A 10,535-nucleotide genomic window follows, 5' to 3' on the forward strand; every position below is an offset into this window, starting at 1 on the left:
ATGTTGTTGATAGCGATTTAGCTGCTCCACAAATTCACGAGTCTTTCAACGATTTTCAGAAAGCCTGGATGTGATGTGAGTAATAGTGATAATGAAATTTTATTATATAAGTGAAGTTACGAAGATGTTTTATTGTACGATTAATATGGGATAATTTGTTTTACAATATTATAAAGTGAATATTATAGATTTGTTTTACAACGGGTTGAATGTGGGATAATTTGTTTTAAAATATTATAAAGTGAATATTGTAGTATTGGAAAGCGAATATTATATGGTTTAACTATTAAAATAATTAATGTAGAAGTTGTAGTGTACAATTTTAATTATGATTTCATAAAAAAATTTAGTTTACATTTTTCAATAAATTGTAGAACAAAATAATGAAGGTAAATAAATTTAACAGACTTTTTGGAGGGAAATATTTTCGTGAAACTTTTTGGAGGGAAATATTTTCGCGAAATTTTTTGGAGGGAAAATTTCATTCTTTAAGCTATATAATATCTTTAGGAGACTCTCCATTTGTATCATTCAACATCTTCTATTTGAAAGGGATGGATTGTTCTGATAGTGAAGTTTCGATTTATACACCATCAACTTCTTCATCGTGTAACAACTCTATTCATATTGATGAATATAGCGGGAATTCTTCCACTATGAATAGAAAGTCAATTCTTCCACTTAGTCCTGATTCTAAGGACTATGAGAGCAGCACTGATGAAAGAGGGGATGGAGAATTTCAAATAAATAAAGAGTCACAGATTCCACTTAGTCCTACTTCTAAGGACTATGAAAGCCGCAGTGATGAAGAGCATGATGGTGAAGTTCAAAAGAACGAAGTGCCACGATGTCCACTTAGTCCTAATTCTGAGGACTATGAGAGCAGCAGTTTTGAAGAGCATGATGGTGAAGTTCAAAAGAATGGAGGGTCACAGTGTCCACTTAGTCCTAATTCTGAGGACTATGAGAGCAATAGTTTTGAAGAGCATGATGGTGAAGTTCAAAAGAATGGAGTGTCACGGTGTCCACTTAGTCCTAATTCTGAGGACTATGAGAGCAGCAGTTTTGAAGAGCATGATGGTGAAGTTCAAAAGAAGTGAGTGTCACGGTGTCCACTTAGTCCTAATTCTGAGGACTATGAGAGCAACAGTTTTGAAGAGCATGATGGTGAAGTTCAAAAGAATGGAGTGTCACAGTGTCCACTTAGTCCTAATTCTGAGGACTATGAGAGCAACAGTTTTGAAGCACATGATGGCAAATTTCAAAAGAATGGAGTGTCACAGTGTCCACTTAGTCCTAATTCTGAAGACTATGAGAGCAGCAGTGATGAAAAGCATGATGTTGATTTTCAAAAGTATGGAGTGTCAAAGTGTCCACTTAGTCCTAATTCTAAGGACTATGAGAGCAGTAGTGATGAAAAGCATGATGTTGATTTTCAAAAGTATGGAGTGTCACAGTGTCCAGTTAGTCCTAATTCTAAGGACTATGAGAGCAGCAGTGATGAAGAGTGGGATGATGAATTTCAAAAGATTGGAGTACCACAGTGTCCACTTAGTCCTAATTCTGCGGACTATGAGAGCAATAGTTATGAAGAGCGTGATGATGAATTTCAAAAGAATGGAGTGTCACTGTGTCCTCTTAGTCCTAATTCTAAGGACTATGAGAGCAGCAGTGATGAAGGACAGGATGATGCACTTAGTCCTAATTCTAATGAGTATAAAGGTAGCAGTGACAAAGGACGGGATGTAGCATCTTCAATAAGTAAACAATCACATTTTCAACGTAGTCCTAATTCTATGGACTATGAGAGTAGCACTGGCAATGCATATGAGGAAGAATATCCATTAAACATCGAGTCAGATTTTCCATTCAGTCCGAATTCTAAGGACTACGACAGTAGCACTGAAGAAGCAGAAGATGAAGAATATCCTTCAAGTCAATATTTGAAAAGCAGAGCTGATCATAGTGTGGATAACATTCCTCTTAATGATGATGAAAAGCCTTATACAAATGATGATCAAATGATGGAGATGTTGCCAAGAAATATTGTATCAAGGAGTAGGAGCAGACCTTTTCGTATCAATGCAAGTTGTTCTAGTTATACAAGGGGTAGAGCAGAATATCTGACGAGAAGAAGTTTTATCAGTGCTCTCATTTCAAGTGAATGTTGCCAAAAAGATTGCTTGAAACATATGGATTTCAAATTTGCATTAGAAAGCAGGAAGAGATATTTGTCAATGAATAAAAGCATGCAAAATTAATATTTAGTTGGGTGCATGCAATCTACATTGTCAGGTTATGATTATCATATTGGGACTTTTTTTATCTGTAGAAAAGGTTTCAAAATGTTTCATTCGATTGGGAATTTTCGTCTCTCGAGAATTCAAGAAAATTTGGAAAAGGATCCCACATTTTATTCAGAAGTACGTCATAAAAGACAGTTTGGTCCATTATCAAATACTGCAATGTCATGGATGAAAGATTTCTTTTCAAAGCATGGAGAGTGTATGCAAATAGAGATACAATACATATTCCAGATAATTTTTCAAGACGAGAAATCTACAACTTATACAAAGAATATGCAGAAGGTGCTGAGGGACATGGCCAGTTTATTACATATCAATATTTTGTGAAGGTATGGAAGAAAGAATTCAACAATGTCCGTATTCCTAAGAAGACAAGGATGGGGATTTGCAGTACATGTGCTTCTCTTAAATAAAAAAGGGACAAATGTGAAGGCTCAGAAAGAGGTAAGCGTTCATAACTTTAACTTTTAAAATTGTATAGTCATCAACTATGAAAAAATATTTCTTAATGAATCTCTTTTATGTTGTGTAGATTTAATTGTCAAACAACTTCAGGAGCATCGCGAACAACAAACAAACGAAAGGAAGAAGTTGTACAAGCATCGAAAGAAGTGTTATGATAATCCGAATAAATATTTGGGTTTGATAATTGATGGTATGGACCAGAAGAAAACACTTTTACCACATTTTGTTCGCACACCCAAAAATTTACAGGAGGAAAACTTTATTCAATTTCACTTGGTTGGTTGTATGGTCTTCAATGGGAAAATGTTGCCAAGGGTGTACTTCACAGCTCCAAATATTCATAATGATGCAAATCCCATAACCATAATTCATGATGTGATTTCTCATTGGTCTGGTAATCTTCCTGAAGTTTTGTATCTACAATTGGACAACACTTGCCGTGAAAACAAAAATCAGGTTGTTTTTGGATATCTAAACATGCTTGTTGAATTGAGAATTTTTCAAAAGGTAAAGGTTGGTTTCCTTCTTGTTGGGCACACTCATGACCATATTGATCAGATGTTCAGTCGTTTTTCAGTCACATTGAGGAGGAAGGAAGTTGGGAGCTTGCCATCACTAATTGAATGTATTAAGAAATCATACATGCCAGAGCCTACTTTTGATGTGTTGGAAGAAACTGTTGACATGCGAAGGTTTATTATGGGATCATATGGTGAGGGAAATGCATTGAACAACTTAATGACATTAGCTTCCAACATCAATTTCGTATCAAAAAAATTGATGGGAAAACACTAATATGGGGCAAGAAGTATTCAACTACTACAGAATGGACACCGTCATCAGGATTGCAATTTTTGAAGTTCATTCCAGATCATCCAATATTTGCATCAAAAATATTGTTATTACAATCAGTTGGTGAAGTTCAGAATGCACGCAGACAGAACAGGGCTATAAATTATTCTGATTGCCTAGAAGAAATTAAAAAATGTATTAGATATACATATGAGTACTTTGACATTGCTGATTCAGTTTGGTGGGAGTCATTTTTCAATAATCAAAGTGATATCATTTCAACAAAAACAAATGAAGATATACCTTTGAAAAATCCATTTATTTGGCCACAAAATGTGTCGAATGAACATGAGGAAGTAAACATTGTTGAACAACAACAATCTCAAGGTATTATTAATTCTTCACAGGCAGCAGAAAGAGAGATGTATATTGGTTCCAGAAGATCTCGTGCACAACGTGAAGCCATGGAAGACCTTTATAGGGGTTCAGTACAGGATATTAAGGAGGGTTGCATGATTGCAGTGCTAGCAGATGGAGATCCCAATGGCTATCCATTTTGGGTTGCTAAAGTTATAAATGTATTTACAGAAAATGAGGATGTTACAAGTGTTGAAGTACATTGGTATGCCACAAATACACACCCATTCAATGGTGTGTATAAGCCAGAGATGGTAGTTGACAAAAAAAATGGCGGAAAAAGAAAAAGAAAGGGTACAAATGAAAATCACCGCCGCACAGACATATTAAAATTGGAGGATGTAGACATACTTGTTTATGACTTCAATTTAACAAAGAGAGGAACTCTTCGCTTCAAGACGATAGAGATTCTGAAAATGTTGTTACCAGAAGGAACAGTGTTGACATGGGAGTCACCTGAAACCAGTCGTAGATCTAGAAGAATTTTGAAACCTGAAATGTTGGGCATGCATGTGGACTCAGATGGGGCACTAGTTGATGAAAGAGAAGAATATGGAACATCTTCGTCAGCATCCAGTCACTCATCTGAAGATGTGAATTCTGATGGTGTGCCAGAAAACATGAATGATTTTGAATAATTGTTTAAGACAGTTTATATAACTGATGTATGCATCGTATCTTCAAATAAAATTAATGTTTTCCATATGGTGTTAAATGAGAAGTTATGAGGCATTTTTATGTTGTTGGATTATATGTCTTAATTATGATAAATTTTATTGTTTAAAATATCTACAATGCAATATTAAATTAGATATATAATGTATGTTTGATTCAATATACAAATAATGACTTTTGAATGCATTTAGTGACGTAATTTGTTCATAATGTCATGGTTTTTTAATTTTATAGTTGAAAAAATTTCAATTTTTTTTTGTATCTAGCATGTTATGGTTGAAAACATGTTAAATTTATACTTAGGAAAGAAAAATGATATTCTACCAAAAACATTAGTGTGTTTTTTCCCGCATAAACAACTTTGTTTGACACATAAAAATTTGGTTTTATTAGCATTTTTTAAAATTTTGAAAATTGACCCTAAAAAAAAATCATTGTTCCAGTGTCATCACTTTCATTTTGAAGCTATATTTTGCATGAAAATTTCATAGTAAATTTTGTAATCACTGCCAATTTTAAAACATGTTCAAAATTGACGCCTAAAAAATAAAAACATCGTTCCAGTATACACACTTTTCATTTTGAGCACTGTTTTTGATGTTTTTTTGGGGTTTTTTGGCCAGAGTTCCCGTTTTGAGTTTATAGTTTCCATTTCAAAGTTTACATTCTTTAAAGGGTTTCCAACGTAAATCGTTAATTTTTGTGTGTTTGTTATTTTTGTTATTTCTCTTGTGAATTTAATAGGGCATCAAAGCCCAAGTAGACCTAGACTCTCTTAGGACAATGGTCTAATAATTGGAGCCATGGATAAAGTGTATGGAATTCATTATGTTAAAATTTAATGCAGAAAGCATGACGATTTCCGAGTAGGCTGGAATGGTGAATGAAAGAGGCAACAAATTTGCAATTGTTGTTGTTGTGGGGTCCATCCTACAGACTGAAAATGAGAAAGTCTTTGTTGGAGAACTTCCCACACAATGGTGATGAAATTCCAGTGGTTGAAGCAAGCGTTAGCAGAAGCACACCGAGGCCAAGTGGAATGACATGAAAATATTGCATGTGAAGACCTTGATTCAAGGATTCATCTATTAAGGTTGAGACTTGACTTTAGGTGATACAAGTAAGGGGGCTATTATAACAATCCCAGATTCTCAGATAAACTTAAAGGTGGGATTCTTAGGTTAACCTTACTTCAATCAAGGGTCAATTTATTGTAAGTGGTTTATGGTGGCACATGATATTCATGTGAAGGAGGCCTATTTAACTGGCATATTGTCTCCATTGTAAAGAGCCTCAAGTGACTGGTGTTCACTGGATTAGCCAAGGGTAATGAATATATCTTTGTGTGGTTTTCCCCACTATGGGTTTCCACTTTAGATCAGGTCTTTGATATATGACCCATGGGTGCATGCTCGTGTTTATCTATCTCCTTCAAAAGTAAAATTCAATAAAAACTAGTGTATTTAACCTAATGTTGAGATTTGTGTATATGTTCCTATAAATGAGTGCATAGGCTTGTGCAACAGTACAAGCCAACATTTTACTGTGTCATGCATGTAATTTTTCCAAAACAAATAAAACATATCATAATTAGAAAATACATACAAACAAATAGAATAGAATAACTATATATTTTTGTGCGTTTAAAAAAAATATAATATTCACCAACAATTGTCAATATATGACAACAATTCACGCCTCAGTCCCATTTTGTATAAGTTGAATAACTTCAAGTACCAAATACAGTATCCTAATCATTGACTTTGAACATTATTTTTTATGTGACGTATACAAACTTAACAAGTGATGTATTGTCCTAGTGAAAATAGTGACATGTAGTGTTAGTTTGACTTATAGGACTTGGCATATTAATAAAACAATTACATGACCTTGACTCCTAATTGTTGATATAGTCTATTGACTAGTATTCTAATCTCAGCGAACCTACTATATCCTACAACTTGTTAAGACCTTAGTTCTGTCTTATACCTACACTCATTATTGTAATTTAACAAGGTTAAAAACATCACCTTGGTTGACATAGTGAGCATACTATGATAATATATTTGAATTTGACACTTTATAAGAATGATACATTACTATTGACTTGACAATTTGACTTATTGTACAATGACCTTGATATATTAAACTTGACATAGAAACATTGACTTGAAGACAACTACTAACTTAACATAGTGACCTTATGAGTTGTAAAAGTAGTTTCTGAGTATATATATGCACACACAACAATGTCCCTGACAATGGTACATTGATATGGTCTTGTGTTAATTTTACAACCATAATGCATGAAGCAACAACACCTTTGAACTATGTTGTAATATAGAATATTGAGCTATGCAAATATGAATTGATAGACCTAACATTGATGCCTTACCATGACAAGTACTATGATGAGTTGCTTGCTTTAACTTAACTCGTTTGACTGTGACATTGACAGTGATAACATCGACAAGTAATGTAATGGGACAAGAAGTGAAATAGTCCCACTTTGTAAAAATATGTGAGTTGAATACCTCCGCCTTGGGAATAATGGGAATAAGGGGACGAAGTCCTCATTTCATAGTTATGATATAGGACATGCATTAGTGGTGTGTAATCCTTACTCCCCAACACTAATCCTTCCAAATTCTACTTAAACTAGTACAAATGTAAGTGGACTTCTTGATATCAATTCATTTAAAAGTTACCCACTTTTGGAGTGAAAATTAATATATTATTAATTAATTTGGTAATTAGGAAGAACATTTATTTCGAAATCCAAAAGGTGACACATAAGGATGTTGATTAATCCTTTGTTAACAAATTACATTGAAAAAAAGGAAAGGATGCCACATAGGTGGTTAATAATGACTAATTTTAGTAAATTAGAAAATATAATTTCTTTGTGAAGGGTTAGATTGCTAGATTATATATTTTACATAAAGATGAGACCTCCATGGGATTTTTTTTGGATGGGGAAATAACATTATATACAAATACTATTGAAATTCTATCAAAACACAGTGAAGTTTGAGTCACTAGTTAGTTAACTCTAGAAGGAGGTTGAGTAATTCAAAACTAAACTCCCTTGTGAAAGGGTGAAAAGTACAATAGGCGAGAAAAACCATCTATTAAAACATATCCTATTGTTGTTTTTATTCTAGTTCTTTGTTTCTCCCACATAAATTAGTGTTCTTAAGGGAAAAATGTTTTCCCTGAGTGTGGTCGGCCAACCCATCAAGTCGGCCCCACAAGAGGCACTTGAACCACAACAAAAGACTATATAAAGGAGAGGGATTGGACCTCATTTGAGTCACACAAGTCATTTGGTCTCTTAAATAAGTGTAAGGAAAATTTAGAGCGAGAAAGAGGTGAAGGATGTCGAGGAAAGCAATAAGGTCTACTTTTTTTTCTTGTGCATAAATTCTTTGTTTGGAAGGCTCACACATATGGGAATAAAGATATATCTCTTCAAATTTCGAGCTAGAGAAGAGCAAAAGATTGAGTTATAGAGAGAAGCATTGTTATTTGGGTGCCTGGCCTATCACTTGGTGAGTTGTCTTGATCAAACGTATTGGAAGTCTTCCTTGAATTTCTATAAGAAGATAAGTTTTTAGGTTTTTTCGTTGTGGAGGGGTTTCGTCCTATCTTGGAGCATATTTTGGTGTTCTTGTTTGCATTGTCATATTCTTTATTGGCATTTTCTCGATGATGAAAATAAAATAGTAATGATGATGATGAACTAACATGATATCACAAGAATTGTGAATATAACAAGAGAAAACATTATAAAACAAACCCTAATTCTATTTGCCCTAGTTTTTTTCAACATCTATGGTCTTGGAAGATTTGTAATATAGAAAGAAAAAATTGCTTGAAATCAAATGCAACGTAAAACTAAATCACGCACCTGGTAGCCAAGCGCTTGGTAGGCTAAAGTTGAGCAGTACTTTGATGTTTTTCTTTTCACGTATATGACTCCAACCCTAGTTAATCTTGTAAATCCAGATATGAGAATGAAAGTACCTGTAAAACAAAGGAAGGAGGAGAAGTTAGATGTGATAAATAATTAATAAAATAGAAGAAAAATCGTACCAATGCCTTATGCCCAATTAGTAGAGTAAAATTTTCTCCTATTGCCCTCCATGAAAAATGACAGTTTATGGTCTTTCATTCAAATACAAACATAATTGTCAAAGAAAGACAAATACTACATGAATTTTTTCATGGAAAAGTTTGTTATTTATTATAAACCTTTATGTAACTCCCACCTGGCCAAGACATACAACAAAAATATTAAACAAATTTTGTTGTCTTACCTAAACACTTACCATTTTGAGCTATTTTCTTCAAATAGTTGTTGCACTTCAATATCTGAATTGAAATTAATTGTCCTACAAATATTCTTGAAACCAATGAGGCAAACTTAGATTAAATTTGACCAAATATTAAATTTAATTGCGTGAATAAATAATAATTAAAAGGAATTTCATGCATGAATACCTAAATGAGATCCTCTTGGTTTCGAGAATAAATTGTTGGAGTAGTTTAATCTTGGAGCAAACCTCCCTCCACTCGACGAAGCAATAGTGAAGTCAACATTGACTTTCTTGTTACTTTGTTGGATTGAGGGTGTTTTTTCTCCAAGATTATCCAAGTCCTAATTTATTCTCTACTGAACAGGGCCAACCACGTGAAGGTGGAAGCTCTCATGGCCCCTTCCCCCCTCACATCGCTCTCAATTCCCCAATACCTAATATATCTACTATATAGGAAATAGTTGAAAGCAAGACATTAAGATACATAAAAAAACAAATAGAAAACATTCATTCATTTGTTCATATATTCATTCGTAAATCCACAAAATATTTCCTCTAAATAAATTTTATTGTAAAAAATATGTTTACATAATATGAAACAAGGTCATGTACATAAAGAGACATATAGAGATTAATTATTAACATATATCATTCATTCATTAGTCATAGACACAAAATACTTCATCTAAAAAAAGTTAACATCAAAAAAATGTTTTCATAATATGGTACGTGATGTTTCTAATTATATAACTAGTACAATAAATTCTTTTCATTTTTCTTTATTTTTGATGGCCTAGTCGTGTATTCATGACATTGTTGAGGTTGCCTCAAGAGGGGTGGATCATCAACTATGACAAACAAGAAATGTTAAATTGATATTTTTTGTTATTATTCATTAATAAAAATAGCAATAGAGTTTTCTTTACCTCGTGCACATTTGACACTGTTGGAATGGATACTATATATTCTACTAAATTTATTGTAACTAATTTATATACTGGTCACATTTTCTAATTTACATTAGTCTAACAAAATTCTAACATATTTAATGATAAATTCAAAATAGTTTGTGATTATGATGAAAATTTAAGTACATATGAGTGTAATGTCCATGATGGGATGTATAAATTGTCCTCTGCACATTGCCAATCAATGAAAATAACCTTGAATGGGGTAGCACTGGTATGTCATCACCATCTCAAAATGACCCGATAGATGAAAATTTGCCATGTCTGTCATCATCACTTCACACTCTCATAGATGACCCCTTATATAGATTATATGCATGAATTTTTGGTAGGCCATCCCCTCTACCTAGCCCATGATTGATTGTAAGAATATGTGAACAAAGTATAATCTATAAGTAGGGGATCTTGTCAACAAAAACAAGTCAATTTTCCTTTATTCACTTGTTGTCACAATCAATCATAGGGCTGGTAGAGGGGATGACCTTCCATAAATTCATGCATATAATTAGTAGAAAGGGTCATCCATGAGATAATGTGAAGTGATGATGACAGAAATTGTAAATTTTCATTTGCTGGGTCATTTTGAGATGATG

The sequence above is a fragment of the Pinus tabuliformis genome, chromosome X, assembly GCF_031772625.1.
Source record: "Pinus tabuliformis cultivar Carrire ecotype Pingquan chromosome X, CPIR1, whole genome shotgun sequence".
Taxonomy (NCBI): Eukaryota; Viridiplantae; Streptophyta; class Pinopsida; order Pinales; family Pinaceae; genus Pinus; species Pinus tabuliformis.